The 21,272-nt window shown below is 42.8% G+C and overlaps 1 pseudogene; it reads left to right on the top strand.

Moving 5' to 3' along the window:
• The first annotated feature begins 5,965 nt into the window (after nt 1-5,965).
• LOC115834601 lies at nt 5,966-6,046 on the top strand (annotated as a pseudogene).
• The last annotated feature ends 15,226 nt before the right edge of the window (nt 6,047-21,272 follow it).

Here is a 21,272-nt window from a genome sequence, read left to right as displayed (position 1 = left end):
AATGGTGTGTAATGAGATCATTTCTGTTACTGCTTGTGAAGGACTTAGCTTTGCTGTGTTTTCCTTTGGAGTTTAAGAACCTGGACATTTTAGAATGCTTTTTAAAAATTAAATACAGAGTTTCAGTTGCTTTGATGGGGTTTAAAAGGGACAGCAAAAAAGGCCATTGAAGTAATTTTAGAGCTATACTTGAACAGCTACTGAATACTTGTGAAAACATAAATCCATATTAAAAGAGTCAACATTTTATACATAAACTGTATTTTGACGGTTTTGCTGTGGTGGGCATGGCGGTTGTTTTGAAATGTTACTTGTCCTCTGGAAGCACTAAACATTTTCTTTGAATGAATGCCCAAATGATCACCTTTGCCAGCTAGTCCAGGCATTTAGGGTGAAATTTGCATTTGTTTAGCAACTCTTCACTTCCTCAGCATGAAAAAGAACACTGTTATCCTCTAAGTGTGGTTTACGTTTTTGCGTCCTTCAGGTGCATTCCAGAAGATTTGGGAGATATTGACTGAGAGATATGTGTTAGGCACAAGGGTCTGGTGCCTCAGGCTCTGAGTCCTTCTATAGCCCTGTTTTTCTGTTTTGGGCATAGCACACGGAGATGCAGCATTTAGACATATAAGTGCCACTCTGTATTGGGCATTATATCAAAATTAATTGCATCACCAGGTCCTAGTCATCAATTTTAGTATATTCAAGCTCTGTGAGTGTAGTGAGACATTTATTTATAATTTTGTTTCAACTTGTAATTCTTTATCCAATAACACTGGTCGATTAGCCCCCTGCTGCTGCTTGATTAGAATGTCAGCTGTAATAAATAGCTCCTCCACTACGTAATTACTTTGTCCCAACAATCAGAATTTTAACGAGCAAATTGGTGAAAATGAGAATGAGATTTGTCATTGTAGGCTGAGCCTGATTATGTCGCCCACAGCTTTGGGTAGAATCACTCCCTTTTTCAACAATGTTAATGGGACTCTCATAAAAATATTCTATAACCTTATGAACAGCAACCTTAAGGGGTTTTCCTTGAGGTGAGAGATCTGGAATTGGCCATTTGTGATGGTAGAAGTTACCTTGCATTCTAAATCTAACCAGATAAATTGTGCTGATTGCCTGAAACAGATGCCCTAGGCAGAAGTCTCAGAGCAGTACTTGAACCAACCTGCCTGTCATGCTAGAGGATTATTTCTGAAATGACTCTATCCCGTGTTTCTTTGAGTAACTCACTCCTGAGCAAATAGGAGCTGCGTTTTACATTTGTGTTCTCAGCAATAAGAGCGAGCCCTACTTTGCTGGGTGGCTGAGAGGCCTGGCGTGCTAGGTGGCTCATGACTCCCATGACAGAAAATTGTCAGTACACACTGGGAGAATTGTAAACAGGATAACAGAAGGAAGGAGAAAACAAAGCAAAGTCAGATTAGCTTGAAAAGCAATTTAAAGGTTAACTTTTCACAGAAAAATAATTACAATCTTAAGGCCCGGTAGAAAATTAGTATTTCCCGCCTGTAATCCCAGCACTTTGGGAGGCTGAGGCGGGCATATCACCTGAGGTCAGGAGTTCAAGACCAGCCGGCCCAACATGGTGAAACCCCGTCTCTACTAAAAACACAAAAATTAGCCTGGCATGGTGGCAGGTGCCTGTAATCCCAGCTGTTCAGTAGGCTGAGGCAGGAGAATCACTTGAACCTGGAAGGCAGAGGTTGCAGTGAGCTGAGATTGTGCCACTCTACTCTAGCCTGGGCGACAGAGTGAGACTCTGTTTCAAAAAAAAAAGAAAAGAAAATTAGTATTTTCCAATCCTGAAAGTTTCTAAAAATTCATCTTTCAGTAATTTCACATTTTATTGGTTAAATGGCAAAGAAGCCAGAACATGTGACAATTCAGTAGTATTTATTGTTCACTGAAACAAATGTTTTGTTTTAACAGATTTATCAGCTACCTGGAAGAAGTACCTAGTAACAGGGAAAGAAAACTCCGCAGGAGTTTCAGAAACCCTTCCTCCCTTAGCAACCATCATACTAAACACCATGCCACCAAAGTACATTTATTTAGCTTATGACAGAAATCGTGGGGGCAGATGATAAAAACAGTTAAGAATTCTTGACATCTGTCAATAAGGGGTCTTCTTCAGGACTCTCTAATAACCTGACTGCACTGGGTTGTTCTACGGTTTTGGGTAATTATGGGATGGACCCTAGGATGTAGCTGGGACCTTCCATCTGGGATCCTTGAAGTCAGCTACAAGCCCATGTTGAGGTCACCAGCAGCCGAGGCAGAGACAGAGAGAAAGAAAAAGAGAGAGAGAGAAAGAGAGAGAGAGAGAAAGAGAAAGAGACAGAAAGAGAAAGGAGAGAGAGAGAGAAAGAGAGAAAAAAGAGAGACAGAGAAAGAGGGAGAGATTTTGGAAGGGATATATTATTTTATATACAAATACAAAAGTGTTGATGTAGTTGTCATAAGAAATATCAGAATTTTTTGAACTCTTCTACATTTATTTATGGTTTTATTTTATTTTCATTTTGAATGATGTGGGTAGGGGATAGGAGGCAGCTATTTGCCCTCTAGATGAATCCTCATGGCTTTGCCCCACCAACCGATTATTGCTGATTTTATAGGGGCCACTCATTACAATGTAATAGGGTCTATTTCCTTCTATTTTACTGTGCCTAATAGAGAGCGGTTCAAAAAGGCATGAGACTAAGCCAGCAACAAAACGCAATTCCTGAGACCTATATTTGGCAACAGGTAAAAGTCAACAAATGGGTAAAACCTACCCAACGAGTCTGTCCTGTTTCCACAGGGTAACCAGGGCAAACATGAGACTGTACAGTTTACAACAAGATTGCAGGCTTCTCTTTTGGAATCACCACATCTTGGGTCTCCATTACCTTGAGTACTTTCTTGGTCTTTCTGAGCCTTCCCTGCTTATGTGCACACGTGATTGTTGTTAATGCTGCAACGTTGCCTCTTCTGGTAGTCTGGGATGTGTCAGATAACACCACCAATTTCTTTAATACAGTCCAGAGATGAGCCAATTTGGAAAATAATGAGCTAAATTGTAAGATGCAGTCATATCCCTTCTTAATTCTCTTAGATTTGATTTATTAATCCTTTTTGCATGAAGTATTTGTGGGCTGATGAGGACCAGCTGGTCCAGCAGCTTCTCAGCCACAGGTTTCTCAGGCCCTGTGAATGAAGAAAATGGGCAACTGAGCAGTACTACACCCACCCTTGTGCTTGGAGCTCTCTCTGAGAGTTTAAAATCTGCTTACAGTTTCCATATTCTTACATGATGCTTGTTGGGACTCAGAAAATGATATCTTAAAGGCCTCAGAAGCAAAAGTTTTTCTCTGACTTTTTCCTGACCTCCTGTTTCTGGCCCCTCATTTTCCCCTAAGGCCAGCCATGGAAAGTAGAATTCCTCTTCCCCAAGGGGGGGGTCATAGAAACCAGAACTCCTTTTCCCCCAAAACCAGCCATAAGACCGAAAAATATTACTCTAATTCCACGCCCCACCTTTTTGTATAAAAACTGGCCATAAAGAAATTATTTCGGCCAGGTGCAGTGGCTCACGCCTGTAATCCCAGCACTTTGGGAGGCCAAGGCAGGGGGATGGCTTGAAGTCAGGAGTTCAAGTCCAGCCTGGGTAACATAGTGACATTCTGCTCTTAAAAAAAAAAATAAAAATTAGCAAGAGACTGAGGCAGGATGATTGTCTGAGCCCAGGCATTCGAGGTTGCTGTGAGCTATGTGTTTGTGCCATTGCACTCCAGCCTGGGCAACACAGCAAGATCCTGTCTCAAAAAAAAAAAAAAAAAAAAAAGAAAGAGAAAGAAATGATCTGACCTACCTTGTTTGTAGGTTATAAGAACTCTATTCCAGAGAGGGTCCTGCCCATACCCAGAAGGCAGGAATCCTGCACAGAGGCCAAGAAGAACCTGAAAAGAGAGGTTTTGCTGGGTTTCCCCACTGAGTCTATTACCATTAGCTCATATCCTTTTTGCCCAATCAGATTTCTACACATCTGTCCATACTTTGTGGAACCTAAGCATGAAAGCAGTTTCCCCTGTGTCTTTGGGTTTTCATTCTGAAGGCTCCCATGTCACATAAAACCATGATAAATAAATTCATATGCCTTTTCTCTGATTAATCTGATTTTTATCAGTGATTTTCAGGGAAGTCTTCCGCTTTGCCCCTATGTGTTTCGTTCTAGGCTTTGCAGAGGCTGGAGCACTGCTATTTCCTGGGCCCGGTGCCATAGCTGTTAGTAATCAATTCTCTTTAGAACTGGAATTGTCAGGTTGTTTCAGGACTCTGGTTTGCTTGATTTCCTTCCTAGGACACTTGAGAGTTTTGATACAGAGGCTTCCTTTTCTCTAGTTTTCAGAAATAGAGAATACCTTTCCAAGGAAACAGGGAGGAAAAAGGATAGAGAAGGAATTTAATTTAGAAGGATAAAATAGATCTTTTATCTATCAAAACACAAAATTACAACAAATGTAGTTTAATGATCTCAGTTGGCTTTATTGCTCTAAACCAGAAATAAAATTCTAAGCCCCCCAACCATTTGAATGGACTCCTCCTCTCAGCCAAAGTTAACCTGTAAAATTTATTCCAAAGTTAACCTGTAAAATTTATTCCAAAGTTAACCTGTAAAACTTATTCCAAAGTTAACCTGTAAAACTAGTTCAGGCCATGATGGGAAGGGGGAGTTAGATATGCCTCATTACCATTAACATCAACACAGACCTTGAGACTGATAGAACAGGCTCTTTAAGTCTGATAAGAAACATTTACAATCTATCTTTCTGAAGCCTGCTACCTGGAAGCTTCAACTGCATAAAACCTTGGTTTCCACAACCCCTTATCGTAACCCAGATATTCCTTTTTAAATAAAATCCCAGATTTTTTTTTTTTTTTTTTTGAGACTGAGTTTCATTCTTGTCGCCCAGCTGGAGTGCAGTGATGCGATCCTGGCTCACTGCAACCTCCACCTCCTGGGTTCAAGCGATTCTCCTGCCTCAGACTTTGGAGTAGCTGGGATTACAGGCACCCACCAACACACATGGCTAATTTTTGTACCTTCAGAAGAGATGGGGTTTCACCATTTTGGCTAGGCTGGTCTCGAACTCCTGACCTCAGGTGATCCGCCCACCTTGGCATCCCAAAGTGCTGGGATTACAGGTGTGAGCTACTGCACCCTGCTTAAATTCCAGATCTGTAAGTAGTAACTGAATGAACTGCCAATCAGAAAATCTTTGAATCTGCGTATGACCTGGGACCCCCCCACTTCCAGTTGTCACACCTTTCTGGACTGAACCAATGTACATCTTACGTGTATTGATTGATGTCTTATGTCTCCTTACAAATGTATAAAATCAAGCTGCAGACTGACCACCATGGCCACATGTCATCAGGACCTCGTGAGGTGTGTCATAGGCACGTCCTTAACCTTGGCAAAAGAAACTACTAAATTAATTGAGACTTGTCTCAGATACTTTTTGATTTACGTTGTGATTCTAGAATCGAGGAATACTTCATCCTACAAAACAGAGTAAGTGTTCCAATGAGCTGAACAGTGGGGGTTGGCTTTATAGACAGAAAAGACTGAAGAAAGCAGATTGGTCATTTCAAAGTTACTTTCCTTGTAAGGCAGAGACAAGGAAACAAAACAACAATAGAAGGATAACGGATTAGTTAGCATCAGGTTACTTTTGTCTACCTTTTGTGTGTAAAGATTAAAGCAGAGGGAACTTATCATCATTATCATGCCAATTAAAGATTGAAACTGGCCTGTTTTGAAAAATGACTGTTATCCCTCTCTACTGATTTCTTGAAGGTCAGATAACAACTTAGTTTAGCACTTGGAAATGCTGCATGAGTGACTCCATTTTGATTTTTAGTCTGGTCTGTTGGGGCCTAGCACAGGAGCTTAGTCCAAAACAGTAGCCTTCTCCTTTCGTAGTTCATAAGTGTGATGACTGGATGTTCATGCTTGTGTGTGTGATGTGCCTCCCTCTAAACATTTCTGACATGAAAAAGGAAAAAAAAAAAGAAAAGAAAAAACTAATAAAGAAGAAAGGAAAATAAAACAATAGCTTCCTATAATTTTATTTAACAAATAGAAAGACAGGCCACGGAATGGGATAAAATATTCGCATAACACAGATCTGATCAAGAACTGGTATCCAAAATGGGCAAAAGACCTAAAAAGACACCTCACCAAGGAAAATACAGGCATACCTTATTTTATTGCACTTCACTTTATTGTGCTTCACAGATATTGCACTTTTTTTTTTTTTCCAAATTTAAGGTTTGTGGCAACCCTGTATTGAGCAAGTCTATTGGGCCTCAATTTTCCAACAGCATGTGCTCACTTCATGTCTTTGTGTCTCATTTTGATAGTCTTTGCAATATTTCAAACTTTATTATTATATCTATTATGGTGATCTGTGGTGAGTGATCTTTGATGTTACTATTGTCATTGTTTGGGGTCCACAAACCACACTCATGTAAGATTCTAAACTTAATTGATAAATGTTGTGTGTGTTCTGACTCCTCCACCAACTGGCCATTTCCATCTCTCTTCCACTCCTCATGCCTCCCTCTTCCCTGAGACACAACATTGAAATTAGACCAGTTAATAACCCTACAATAGCCTCTAAGTGTTCAAGTTAAAGGAAAAATCACACATCTCTGGCTTTAAATCAAAAGCTAGAAATGATTATGCTTGGTGAGAAAGGCATGTCAAAAGCTGAGGTAGGCCGAAAGCTAGGCTTCTTGCACCAAACGGTTAGGTAAGTTGTTAATGCAAAGAAAAAATTCTTGAAAGAAATGAAAAGCACTACTCCAGTAAACCCACAAATAATAAGAGAGCTAAATAGCCTTCTTGATGATATGGAGAAAATTTGGTGGTCTGGATAGAAGATAAAACCAGCCGCAGCATTCCCTTAAGGCAAAGCCTAATCTAGAGAAAGGCCCTAACTCTTTTCAAGTCTATGATGGCTGAGAGAGATGAAGAAGCTGCAGAAGAAAAGTGGGAAGCTAGCAGAGATTTAAGGAGAGAAGCCAACTTTAAAACCTAAAAGTTCAAGGTGAAGCAGCAAGTGCTGATGGAGAAGCTACACTAAGTTATACAGAAAACCTAGCTAAGATAATTTATGAAGGTGGCTACATTAAACAGATGTTCAATGTAGACGAACAGTCTTCTGTTAGAAGAGGATGCCATCTATGACTCTCATAGCTAGAGAGACATCAATGCCTGGCTTCAAAGCTTTAAAGGACAGGCTGACTCTCTTGTTAGGGGCTAATCACTTTAACGTGGCTGGTCACTCTAAGTTGAAGCCAATGCTCATTGACCATTCTGAAAACCCTAAGGCCCTTAAGAATTATGCTAAATCTTTAGTTGGGCATGGTGGCACATGCCTGTAGTCCCAGCTACTTGGGAGGCTGAGGCAGGAGGATCATTTGAGCCCGGGGGATCAAGGTTGCAGTGAGCTATGATCATGCCACTGCACTCCAGACCGGGAGACAGAGCGAGAGCCTGTCTCAATTAAAAAATAAAATAAAAAGAATCTTGCAAAATTGACTCTGCTTATACTCTGTATATGAAATAACAACGTCTAGATGATCATGCGTCTGTTTACAATATGGTTTGCTGAATGTTTAAGCCCAGTATCAAAACCTACTACTCAGAAAAAAAAAAAATTCTTTTAAAATATTTCTGCTCATTGACAATGTACCTAGTCACCCAAGACCTATACAAGGAGACTAATGTTGTTTTATGCCTGCTAACACAACATCCATTCCACAACCCATGGATCACTGAGAAATTTTGATTTTTAAGTTTATTTAAGAAATACATTTTGTAAGGCTATCACTGCTACAGACAGTGATTCCTCTGATGGATCTGGGCAAAGTAAACTGAAAACCTTCTGGAAAGAATTCATCATTCTAGATGCCATTAAGAAAATTCATGATTCATGGGAGGAGGTAAAAATATCCACATTAATGGGAGTTTGGAAGAAGGTGATTCCAGTCCTCAAGGATGACTTTGTGGGGTCCAAGACATCAGTGGAGGAAGTCACTGCAGATGGTGGTGGAAATGGCAGAGAACTAGAATTAGAAGTGGAGACTGCAGATATGATTGAATTGCTGCAATCTCTTGAAAAATTTGAAGGAATGAGGAATTGCTTCTTATGGATGAGCAAATAAAGTGTTTTGTTTTGTTGTTGTTTCTTTTTTTTTGAGGTGGAATCTACTCCTGGTAAAGATGATGTGACCATTGTTGAAATGACAACAAAGAACTTAGAATATTACATGATCGTAGGTGATAAAGCAGCAGCACAGTTGGAGAGGATGAAAGAATTTCTATTGTGGGTAAAATGCTAACAGACAGCATTGCATGCTACAGAGGAATCTTTTCTGAAAGGAAGTGTCAACTGATGTGGCAAACTTCAGTTTTCTCTCATTTTTTAAAATGTCAGAGCCACTCTACCTTCTAGCAACCACCACCCTGATCAGTCAGCAACTACCAACATTGAGGCGAAAGCCTACACCAGCAACAAAATTATGACTCACTGAAGTCTCAGATGATTGTTACCATTTTTAGCAATGTTTTTGAATTAAGGTATGTAGTTTAAAAAGTATGTAGTTCTATTGCACACTTAGTAGATGTTTATAATATAGTGTAAACATAACTTTTATATGTGCTGGGAGACCAAAAAAGTCATGTGACTTGCTTTATGGAGATGTTCACTTTATTGTGGTTGTTGGTACTGAACCCACAATATCTCTGAGGCATGCCTGTATGCCAATGGCAAATAAACAAATGAAAAGATGTTCCACATCATTTGTCATCAGGGAAATGCATATCCAAACAACAATGGGATACTGCTATACCCTACTAGAATGGGTAAAATACAAAACACTAACAACACCAAATGCTGGCAAGAATGTGGAGCAACAGAAACTCTCATTCATTACTGGCAGGAATGCAAAATGGTACAACCACTTTTGAAGACAGTTTGGCAGTTTCTTAAAAAGTAAACATTCTCTTATCATAAGATCCAGCAATTGTACTCTTTGGTACTCCCAAATGAATTAAAAACATGTCCCCACCAAAACCAGCACATGCTTTATTCACTATTGCCAAAACTTGGAAGCAACCAATGTGTTTTTTAATAGGTTAATGGGTAAACAAACTGTGGTACATCCATACAATAGAATATTAGCACTAAAAGGCAATGAGCTACCGAACCATGAAAAGACATGGATGAAACTTAAATGCATATTGCTAGGTAAAAGAAGCCAATCTGAAAGGCTATATCTACATACTGTATTATTTTAATGATTAACATATAACATTGTGGAAAAGGCCAAATTATGGAGATAATAAAAAGAACACTGGTTTCTAGGAGTTTGATGGAAGGGAAGAAGGGAAAGATGAATAGTTTGAACATGGGATTTTTAGGGCAGTGATATGATTTGGATCTGTGTCCCCACTCAAATCTCACGTTCAACTGTAATCCCCTATGCTACAGGTGGGGCCTGGTTGGGGGTAATTGGATCATGGGGGCAGATTTCCCCCTCAGTGCTGCTCTCATCATAGTGAGTGAGTGCTCATGAGATCTGGTTGTTTAAAACCATATGGTGTGGCACCTTCTGCCTCTCTCTGTCTTGCTCCTTCTCTGGCCATGTGAAATGCTGCTCTCCCTTTACCTTCTACCATGATTGTAAGTTTCCTAAGTCCTCCTCAGAAGCAGAATCCACAATGCTTCCTGTATAGCCTGGAGAAGCGCTAGCCAATTAAACTTCTTTCCTTTATAAATTACCCAGTCTCAGGTATTTCTTTATAGCAATGTGAGAATGGACTAATACAGAAAATTGGAACCAAGGAGTGGAGCATTGCTATAAAGATACCTGAAAATGTGGAAGTGACTTTGGAATTGGATAATGGGTAGAGGTTGGAAGAGTGGAGGGCTCAGAAGACAGGAATATGAGGGAAAATTTGGAACTTCCTAGAGACTTGTTGAATAGTTTTGACCAAAGTGCTGATAGTGATATGGACAATGAAGTCCAGACTGAGGAGGGCTCAGGCGGAAATGAGGATCTGTGTCCCCACCCAAATCTCATGTTATACTAGAGGTGGGGCCTGGTTGGGGGTAATTGGATCATGGGGGCGGATTTCCCCTTAAGTGCTGCTCTCATCATAGTGAGTTGAGTGCTCATGCATTCTGGTTGTTTAAAACCATATGGTGTTATTGGGAACTGGAGCAAAGGTCACATGTGTTATATCTTAGCAAAGGACTTGGAGGCATTGTGTCCCTGTCCTAGGGATCTGTGGAACTTGGAACTTGAGAATGATGATTTAGGGTACCTGGTGGAAGAAATTTCTAAGCAGCAAAGTGTTCAAGAATCAGCCTGGCTGCTTCTTTTTTGTTTTTTGAGACGGAGTCTCACTCTGTTGCCTAGGCTGGAGTGCAGTGGCACCATCTCGGCTCACTGCAAGCTCCGCCTCCTGGGTTCATGCCATTCTCCTGCCTCAGCCTCCCGAGTAGCTGGGACTACAGGCGCCTGCTACCACGCCTGGCTAATTTTTTGTATATTTAGTAGAGATGGGGTTTCACCATGTTGGCCAGGATGGTCTTGATCTCTTGACCTTGTGATCCACCTGCCTTGGCCTCCCAAAGTGCTGAGACTACCGGTGTGAGCCACTGCACCCAGCCAGCCTGGCTGCTTCTAACAACCCATACTCATATGTGTGAGCAAATAAATGACCGGAAGCTGAAACTTATATTTAAAAGGGAAGAAGAGTGTAAAAGTTTGGAAAATTTGCAGCCTGGCCATCTGGTATAAGAGAAAAACCCACTTCCAGGGGAGGAATTCAAGCAGGCTGCTTGAATTATATCTTAGAAATAACTAGAATAAATAACTTAGAAATTTGTGTAACTAAAAGAAAGGCAAATGCTGATAGCCAAGACAATGAGGGAAATGCCTCAAAAGTATTTCAGAGATCTTTGCTGCAGCCTCTCCCATCACAGGCCCAGAGGCCTAGGAGAAAAGAATGGTTTCATGGGCCAGCCAGGCCCAGGGCCCTGCTGCACTGTGCAGCCTCAGGACATGAAGCCCTGCATCCTAACTGCTCTAGCTCCAGATGTGGCTCAAGGACATGAAGCCCTGCATCCCAACTGCTCTAGCTCCAGATGGGCTCAAGGCCCAGGTACAGCTCAGTCATATGTGCAAGCCATAAGCCTTGATGACTTCCACCTGGTGTTAAGCCTGTGCGTGCACAGAATACAAGACTTGAGGTTTGGGAGCCTCTGCCTAGATTTCAGAGGATGTATGGAAAAGCCTGGATGTCCAGGCAGAAGCCTGCTACAGGGGCAGAGCCCTCAAAGAGAATCTGTACTAGGGCAGTGCAGAGGGGAAATGTGGGGTTGGAGCCCCTGCACAGAGTTACCAGTGGGACACTGCCTAGTGGAGCTGCAAGAAGAGGGCCGTCATTCTCCAGACCCCAGAATGGTAGATTGACCAGCAGTTTGCACCCTGCACCAGGAAAAATCACAAATGCTCAACACCAGCTCATGAGAGCAGCTGTAGGGGCTGAACCCTGCAAAGACCCAGGGGTAGAACTGCCCAAGGCCTTGGGAGCCGATCCCTCATACCAGTGTGCCTTAGATGTGAGACATGGAGTCAAAGGAGATTATTTTGGAGCTTTAAGATTTAATGACTGCCCTGCTGGATTTTGGACTTCCATGGGGCCTATAGCCCCTTTCTTTTGTCCGATTTCTTCCTTTTGGAAAAGGAGTATTTACCCAATGCCTGTACCCCCATTGTATCTTAGAAATAACTAATTTGTTTTTGATTTTACAGGCTCATGGGCAGACAGGACTAACCTTGTCTCACATGAGATTTTGGACAGTGGACTTTGGAGTTAATGCTGGAATGAGTTAAAACTTTGAGGGACTGTTAGAAAGGCATAATTGTATTTTGCAGTGTTAGAGGAACAAAAGATTTGGGAGGGGTTGGGGTGGGATGATATGGTTTGGATCTGTGTCCCCACCCACATCTCATGCTCAATTGTAATCCCCAATGTTGGAGGTGGGGCCTGGTGGGAGGTGATTGGATCATGGGGGCAGATTTCCCCCTTAGTGCTGCTCTCATCATAGTGAGTGAGTGCTCTCGAGATCTGGTTGTTTAAAAGTGTGTGGCACCCCCCCACCATACCCTTACTCCTTCTCTGGCCATGTGAAGTGCTGCTCTCTGCTTACCTTCCACCATGATTGTAAGTTTCCTGAGGACTCCCCAGAAGCAGAAACTGCTATGTTTCCTGTAAAGCCTGCAGAACTGTGGGCCAATTAAACCTCTTTCCTCTATAAATTACCCAATCTCAGGTATTTCTTTATAGCAGTGGGAGAACAGGATAACACAGGTGGTGAAACTATTCTGTATGACACTTGTATTAGTCTATTCTTGCACTGCTATAAAGAAATACCTGAGACTGGGTAATTTACAAAGAGAAGTTTAATTGGCTCATAATTCTGCAGGCTGTACAGGAAGCACAGCATGTTCTGGAGAGGCCTCAGATAACTTTCAATCTTGGCAGAAAGCAAAGGGGAAGCAGGCACATCTTACATTGGCAGAACAGGAGGAAGAGAATGGAGGGAGGGCTTACACACTTTTAAACAACCAGATCTCATGATAACTCTATTATGAGAACAGCACTAGGGGGATGATGCTAAACCATTAGAAATGGCCCCTGTGATCCAATCATCTCCCACCAGGCTCCACCTCCAGCATTAGGGATTACAATTCAACATGAGATTTAGGTGGGGACATAGATCCAAACCACATCAATACTGTAATGGTGAATATATGCCATTCACCATTGTATGGATGTGTAAATTCATACGATGTATAACACCAAGAGCGAACCCTAATGTGACCTATGGACTTTAGTTAATAATAATGTTTCAGTATTGCCTTATCAATGATTACAAATGTCCCACACTAATGCACTAAGATATTAACAGTAAGGGAACTGGAAGGGGTCATGGGAGGGTTGCATGGGAACCCATAATTTCCACTCAGTTTTTCTGAAAAACTTAAAACTGCTCAAAACATAAGTCTATTAATTAAAAGAAAACAAAAAGATAGATCTGAAAAGAGTGTGGGAAGAAGGATGCCATGAGGGGAGACAGGGAAACAGGGAAAGTATGACCAACACAAACATGAATCTTTCTAAGTAACCACATGGCATATTTCTTTTCTTTTTTTTTTTTTTTTTTGACAGGGTGTTGCTCTGTTGCCCAGGCTGGAGTGCAGTGGTGTGATCTCGGCTCACTGCAAGCTCTGCCTCCTGGGTTCACGCCATTCTCCTGCTTCAGCCTCCCAAGTAGCTAGGACTACAGGCGCCCACCACCACGCCTGGCTAATTTTTTTGTATTTTTAGTAGAGACGAGTTTCACTGTGTTAGCCAGAATGTCCTCAATCTCCTGACCTTGTGATCTGCCCACCTTGGCCTCCCGAAGTGCTGGGATTGCAGGTGTGAGCCACCATGCCTGGCCCCACATGGCATATTTCTGATGTGGTGTTTCCTAGCACCGAGGAGTCCAGCAGTTTAGTTTATATCATTAAACTTAAATGGATTTAAGTTACTGGTTAATTGAACAGCAGTCTGGTGTTCACCATTTTAGAACTACTAATGGTATCACGACTGCCCTCTAAGGGAGGTAGGGGAAGAAGAAAAGAAGTTTTCAACTGAGTTTATAGGCAAGGAATAGAAAAGCCCAGAAGCCTTTGTAGTTCATAGCACTTGAACAACTCTTCAAATAAACCTTCTGAAGTTCTGGAGTTGTAGTTAGAGCTGTCAGACTTGAGCAACCTTGAAACAGAATGATTATGAGATTTAAGGTGGTGGTTTGTGCTGCATTCACGATATTTATCCCACTTGTCTGTGTGCACGTGTGTATGTGTGTGTGTGTGTGTGTGTGTGTGTGTGCATGTGTATGAGAGAGAGAGAGATGGGAGAGAGAGTGCCTGCCTGAGATCCAGAGAGACCAAAAGGAAGGATAGGTTATGTTCATCTTCACTAATTCCTTGAAGTGGCAGAGTCTTAACCTGACCTGGCTTTTCTTTTATATTTATTTCATGGAACTACCCATATCTCTTAATCAGTGTGTCTTTGTACTCATATTTTTTAAGGCCACTTGCTGCTTCTTCCCCTTTTCACAGTGCCTTTTTTTTTTTTTTTTAAAGAAAATGCTGTTAATACATTCAAAATCTTTCCTCTGTTGCCATGTTGCTGTTACATTGTTTACTAATTTTTTCTTCTCCTTCTTAATGGTATGGCTATTCTCTTCTGGATAAATGGAGTCTAATAACATTTCATCCTCTACCATCTGGCTTATCAATGGCTTGGAGACACAGCTCTGGGATTTTAGGTAGCCTCAGTTTGAGATCACCCAAATATTGCAAGGGCAATCAAAACAATAGAGTGATCAATTTTCACAACTTTGTACCGGATAAGTTTAGAAGGCAACTGCTACTTTTTGAAGAACAGAAAACATGTGAATATTGTCTCTTACGGAGAGCCAGAAGGCTAGGAGAGGATGTGGTTCTTGTCCCAGTCAAATGTGTGATCTTGAGAAAAATTACTTAACTTGCCCAAGACTCAAATGCTTTATATGTAAATTAAAGACTTTTTCCTGCTGAAAGGCAGAAGACTGGACCTTTGTTCCGTCCAGATTTAAGGTTCTGTCACTACTAGAATGTAAGAAACACTATCCACCTACATTGATAGATTTTAAACTTCTCCAAGTCAGAGTTGGGTCATATTTCCCTTGAATACCCCCACAGCTCATGGCACACTATTAGTCATCTTAACAGCTACCCTTTGCTGAACAATTTATGAACCACATACCTGCCTGGGGAGTCAAACTTGTTGAGCAGTGGTTATTAGGAGAAGAGAAGGAAGGGAGTGGGCCACAGTGTGGGGCCTACAGCCTACCCAAGGACCTCCAGCTCCTGAGAGCAGGCAGCTCTCCGGTGTTAGCACGCACTTCCCAGGATCTAAAGGAGAGAACTTTATCTCTTCTCAGGCCATGCCCCAGCAGATACACAGCTTCAGGGCAGAGGCAGCTGGAGAAGTGTGTCCAGGGCAGAGGCAGCTGGAAAAAAAGTAAGTATTCATACTCCTTTTTTTTTTTTTTTTTTTGAGACAGAGTCTCCCTTAGTTGCCCAGGCTGGAGTGCAGTGGCTCAATGCCAGCTCCCTCCCTCTGCCTCCCGGGTTCAAGCGATTCTCCTGCCTCAGCCTCCTGAGTAGCTGGGATTACAGGTGTGTGCCACCACGCTCGGCTAATTTTTGTATTTTTAGTAGAGACGGAGTTTCATGTTGGCCAGGCTGGTTTTGAACTCCTGACCTCAAGAGATCTGCCTGCCTTGGCCTCCCAAAGTGCTGGGATTACAAGCTCGAGCCACTGAGCCTGGCCCATAAGTTTCTTCTAAGACACAGACAAAGCTGAGCTGTTGGGCTGCATTGGGCTGCTTTGGTTGTGGATGGAGAAAAACATCAGAAAATTATCCAAATTAGGATGAAAAAGTTCAGTAAGAGGTGGGAGCAGAGGTGGAGAAGGCAAGAGTATGGGGGAAGATGAGAGGGACTTAGGGAAGCAGCTGTCTTCATGACAGGCCTAGGGGAGAAGATTGTCCAACTAGGATTTGAGTGTTTCTCTGTGTGTTATAGGAGTGTAATTCCTCTTTCTGGGCTACAACCCCCTGCCCTGAGACTTCCAGGAAATGTAAAATGACTCTTTAAGATGTTTTACATTCAGATTTTCTTTTTTTTGCCACCTGATGCTAAAATGGGCCTAGGGAAGGCCCAGGCTTAGGTTGAACTGGCAGGAAAAGCTTTTCTCAATAACCAGAATCAAGCGGCTCTGCAGACAGCCCTCGGTTTTCAAAGGATCTTGCCAATGGGAAGGATTATGCATAGTGATAGGCAGAGTTAATATGCGGCAAAGTCTTGCAGATGGTTGGAAATGCAGGCCCAACAGATTCTTCCTTCATAAAGAGTCCCAACAGTTTCTTCCCTCATCTCTAATGAATGAGTAATTACAAAGCACCTGCCCATTCATTGTTCCACCTTTGTTCCCATGATAACCTATTGAAACAGGCATGGTAAACTAATACAACTCTTACTTAGTAGACAATGTTCAGTGACCTGCCCAATTCACAGAGCTAAGAAGGGCCAGACCTGGGCAAGAATCCAGGTCTTCTGACTCTATTTATCTCCATTTGTCTAGGCTCCTTGCCATCTCAGTCTGTCTACTGACAGTAGCACTCCTTCATTCTACCTCCCTGCACTCCCCTCCACCCACTTGATCATCCCAGGCTTGAATATGGAAGTTGAGGTTTTAGGTCCAAGTGCAACAGAAAACATAATGGCTAAAAAACCCAAGAGCCTTTTTGCATGTTGCGTATATCTTAATGGGAGACATAGAACTTTTTGTTATTAGTGGGACCTGGGCTCAGTACATTTGGGGTGCTGTAACTTACCTATAAATTATAAAATCCAGGAAATAAACCACAAGATAAATACCTCACCCTTCTCCATGTGCCATGCTTTACAATCAACCTGTTGTGAGGAATAACTGGAAGTGAGGGATTAGTCCCCTGAATACATAGAACATTATCTTCTTCATTTTTATTTTTTAGAGACAGAGTCTGGCTCTGTCATCCAGGCTAGAGTGCAGTGGCGTGATCATAGGTTACTGTAACCTCAAACTCCTGGGCTCAAGCATCCTTCCACCTCAGCTTCCTGAGTAGCTGGGACTACAGGCATGTGCCACCATGCCTGGCTACATTGAACATTATCTTGACATTGCTCCCTAACCATATAAAACAAAATACTTCAAAACCATCAAGGTACATTTGGAATTCTCCAAGCATACTCAAGGTAAGTATTTGCCTCAGGCCTGTTCAGTATTTCTATCAGCAGCTTGAAAAGTAATGTGACAGGAATGTTCATAGATTGTTCATATGGCCAAAGCTGAGAGAGATGGCTCATTTACTGTGTGTAGTTACCGGGAAGCAAAGCTGTAATGCCAGGAGGCCACATCTTGAGCAGCTTCTGTGTTAATCCAACATCTTCAGCTCTCAGGCCCTAGACCTGCTCATTTCCAAGCAGTTTCATCTTCTTGGATATCATGGCCACATCCTGGACCTTGCTATTACTCAGGACTGCTTCAGTTCATGCACTTCCAGCATCATGCTCTCTAAGCACAGTCTTTCAGCTCTTGCTTTCTGACTCTCTATTTCACCTATTCTGAACACATCCACTCCTTGTTGCTACCAACTTCCTTTCTTTCTACATTAGTGAGTTCCACCACTTCCTACCTAGCTTCAAGTCAGAAACTTGGACATTCCCCTCCTATTCCCCTTACTACCCTAGACTTGAATATTGAAGGAGTTCTGAATATACTACCTCACCCTTATGCCGGTTTGTCATAAGGAGTGTTTTGAGCTGGAGGCAACTAAGAAGCAGCCAACGTAGAAAGAACTTTTTGCCTTCCTCCTCTCTGTCTAAAAGCAGGACATAAATTTCCCTTTGTGAAGGTGTTCCCCCTCCCCTTTCCCGTATCAGAGAAGAACAACCCTATCACTGGAGACAGAAAATTGGCACTAAGATGGGTCTGCACAAACAAACCTTACTAAAATAAAGCCCCAGCTGACATTAGTTTCCCTCATATATTTACCTTTCAGCAATTCATCACCTCTAGAAGCCCAAACCTCCTTTCCTTCATCTTGTCACTTCTTCACAACTTTATCACCCTGTGTCAAAGTGGTATATAAACCCCTGGTCTAACCGCCTCTTTTGATCTTTTCTTTTTCTCCATGAAAACCTTTGTGCACCTAATAAAATTACACTATTAACATCAAATACAATTTGTAGTGAAGTATGGTGGCACGTGCCTATAATCCTAGCTACTGGGGAGGGTGAGGTGGGAGGATTGCTTGAGTCTAGGAGTTTGAGACCAGCCTGGGCAACATAGTGAGACCCTGTCTCTTAAAAAAGAAACACACACACACACACACACACACACACACACACACACACATAAGCCTTTTTTTTTTGTTAATTTGTCTTTTCTCAGTTTAATTTATAGGCCCCAGTCGTTTGATATAAGAGGGTAGAGGAAAGTCCTTTTCCTTCCCTACAATGTGAAATTTGAATTTATCAGATTTTTTGCTCCCTATATCAACTGCTTACCAGATTCTGTAGATAAGTCTATCCCCTATCCCTTGTTTCTATTCCCATAACTGCCCCCATGCCAACCGTTCCAATGTAATTGATGCACCTGCCAGGTCTGCTTGAGGATCTCACTAAAAGCCACCAGGAACATCTACATACTACTTTCCGAATCCCCTTGAGCTCCTTCCTGCTTTCTGATTCCTCTGATCATCAACCTTAATTGAGGCACTGTATCTTCCACCCAACTTCTTGGAGTGGCCTTGGTATTCCTGGAGGGAAGAAGATTGAACACTCACTGGGCCTATCTAAGAATAAGTCTTTATCACATCTTGCAAAACTATGGCAAGCATTCTCAGACCTTCCTACCTGCCTCTTTTATTTCCTTTCTTTTCACCCAGGCTGGAGTGCAGTGGCATTATCATAGCTCACTGCATCCTCAAACTCCTGGGCCTAAGTGATCCTCCTGCCTCACCCTACTAAGTAGCTGGGACGGCAGGCACACACCACCATGCCTGGCTAATTGAAAAAATTTGTTTTCTACAGATAGGGTCTCACTATGTTGCCCAGGCTGGTCTCAAAATCCTTCTGCCTTGGCCTCCCAAAATGTTGGAATTACAGGCATGCACCACCACACCCAGCCTCTGATTTTGATTGCTTCACTCTCCTGCCTGAAATGCTAGGAGATACTGGAGGCAGAGAAGCCAACAAGTTGGAGCACCAAGTTCCAAGTGTTGGGAATAATCAGAATAAAAAAAATCACAGAACAGGAGTCTGGCAATGGAGAGAGGAGATCGGGTTAAAAAAAAAAATGGGAATCAAAACATTGCTGGAGTCAAGCCTCGCAGGTGGGCCCACTTGGCTTCAAGGGGCAGAGATGGGCTGAACCAGTTGGAAATAGTAAGAAATGTTTTATTTTCCAGTATTTCTTTTACTTTTGGGACCTGTTTTGGAGAGGAATTGAGTGAATAAACAATGTGGGTCTCAGATAAAGGGCCATCTTGCACCCTGCCACTCTCTGGGCTCAGCCTTCTTTGGAGGACCTATGAGAGAAATGGTTTTGTGATGTGTTGAGCTCAACAAGGCCTCAGTTGGTCTCCTAGCCTTTCCATCACCACCTAAAAGAGGCATAGAAGACAGACAGATGAGGGGTGTTGGGACTCAGAAACCAATATCCCAAAATATGTTCTCAAACTGATATTTCAAAATAAGTATGTTTACTTTGACATACTAAACTGAAGAAGGATCCTCAAAGCCTCTCTAAGCCACCCCCCTCAACCCCCACTGACTCCCTCAAAGCCAGGCTAAAGTTCCTTTATCAGTCTAAAGTCTGTACCCACCAAAAAAAGAAACAAAAAACAAAAAACAAATTGTGTTTTTCTCCTCCTTCCTGTAACACCAAGAAGGTAACCACACCTAAACAGACCCTTTTACAGCATAGTGTCTGTCCCTTAGGCTCCACTCGAATTCCAAAGACAACTATTTACAAGTTAACTTGTGCCCCTAATCCATTAATCCTTTACTGTCTCTCAACAGAATTCCTCTTCTCCCACCTCCCATAACCTGTTTTGTCAAGATCCAAGGCCCCATTCTTTCTGTAACTTCAAGATGGCTCTAAGCTTCTGACCCTCATTGAGTGGTGGATAACCACTCTGTGGTTCTCCCCGTGTGCATGTTAATAAATTTGTATGACTGTTCTCCAATTAATCTGCCTCCTCCTCCTCCTCCTCCTTCTTCTTCTTCTTCTTCTTCTTTCTTCTTTTCTTTTTTCTTTGAGACAGTGACACAGGATCCTTTCGGTGCCACTTTGCCAGCCAGAAATCTCTGCAGCTGGTGGTGCCTCTGCCCGGGCTTCACTAGGGCCTGCTGGGGTTGCTCCGCCCCCTCAGCCTGGAGGGCTGCGCTCAGCTAGCACTACCCGCCTGGATCCCGCACCTGCCACAGCTCTGTGCTCAGCCCACAACTGCTCCGGGCATGCTGTGACCGGCTTCTACCTTGGGCACCGGTGTCTGGATGAGGGGGACATGGTGGCACCCCAGAACTCAGAGATGCCAGCAACCTTGGAGCCCCAAGTGGTGTTACAGCTTTTGCTCAGGGATTCCCAAGGTCTGAGTCGCTGGAAGTGTTACAGCTCTCATTTGGTCCGGCCACCTGCAGTTCAGTAAGTGGTGACATGTGGCGCCCAGCAGCTTTTTCTTCACCATTGTTTGGCAAGTGGGAGGGAGGGTTACAGTGTTACATCTCTTTTTGCACCCGCTATTTGGCAGCTTCCAGGTTCTTGTCCCATGATCAAGAGGAATGAGATTCATGGACGCTGGAGAGTGAGCAAGGCAGACAATGGTTTTACTGAATGACAGCAAAGCTCTTGACACAAGAGGGGACCCAAAGTGGGTAGCCCTCAGTGTGAGAGGGGTCCGCAAAGTATGTAGTCATCAGTGAAGCTGAGTCCATGGTTTTTATGGGGCAGAACGAGGGTGTGAGTGCTGACTGGTCCATGGGCAGCCCCTGGAAAAAGCACCATTTCATTGGCTAAAAGGCATCAAGGAAGTTGTCACTCTGGTTGTGGACTCTACCCAGAACTGGCAGCTTTGTTTTTAGGCTTTGGGCTGTCTTTGGCTTGAAGATTAGGTTTCACCAGAGACCTGTCCTTGTCTGCTTAGGAATTTGTCTACCCCCTGCCACTGTCAACAGAGTCTTGCTCCATGACCTAGGCTGGAGTGCAGTGGCACAATCACAGCTAACTGCAGCCTCGACCTCCAGGCTGAAGCCATCCTCCCACTTCAGCCTCCTGCATAGCTGGGACTATGGGTGTGTGTAACCACACCTGGCTAATTTTTTGTAGAGATGGGGTTTCTCCCAGGCTGATCTCCAACTCCTGGGCTCAAGCTATCTGCCTGCCTCAGCCTCCCAAAGTGCTGGAATTACAGGTGTGAGCCACCCTGCCTGATCAAATCTGCCTTTTGTAAGTTGATTTTTCAGCAAAATTTCACAGGGCAAAGGGGAAGTTT

Source organism: Nomascus leucogenys, chromosome 3, assembly GCF_006542625.1.
Source record: "Nomascus leucogenys isolate Asia chromosome 3, Asia_NLE_v1, whole genome shotgun sequence".
NCBI classification, from domain to species: Eukaryota; Metazoa; Chordata; class Mammalia; order Primates; family Hylobatidae; genus Nomascus; species Nomascus leucogenys.
The sequence above is the reverse complement of the archived record's forward strand: the minus strand, read 5'-3'. Positions and strand labels throughout refer to the sequence as shown.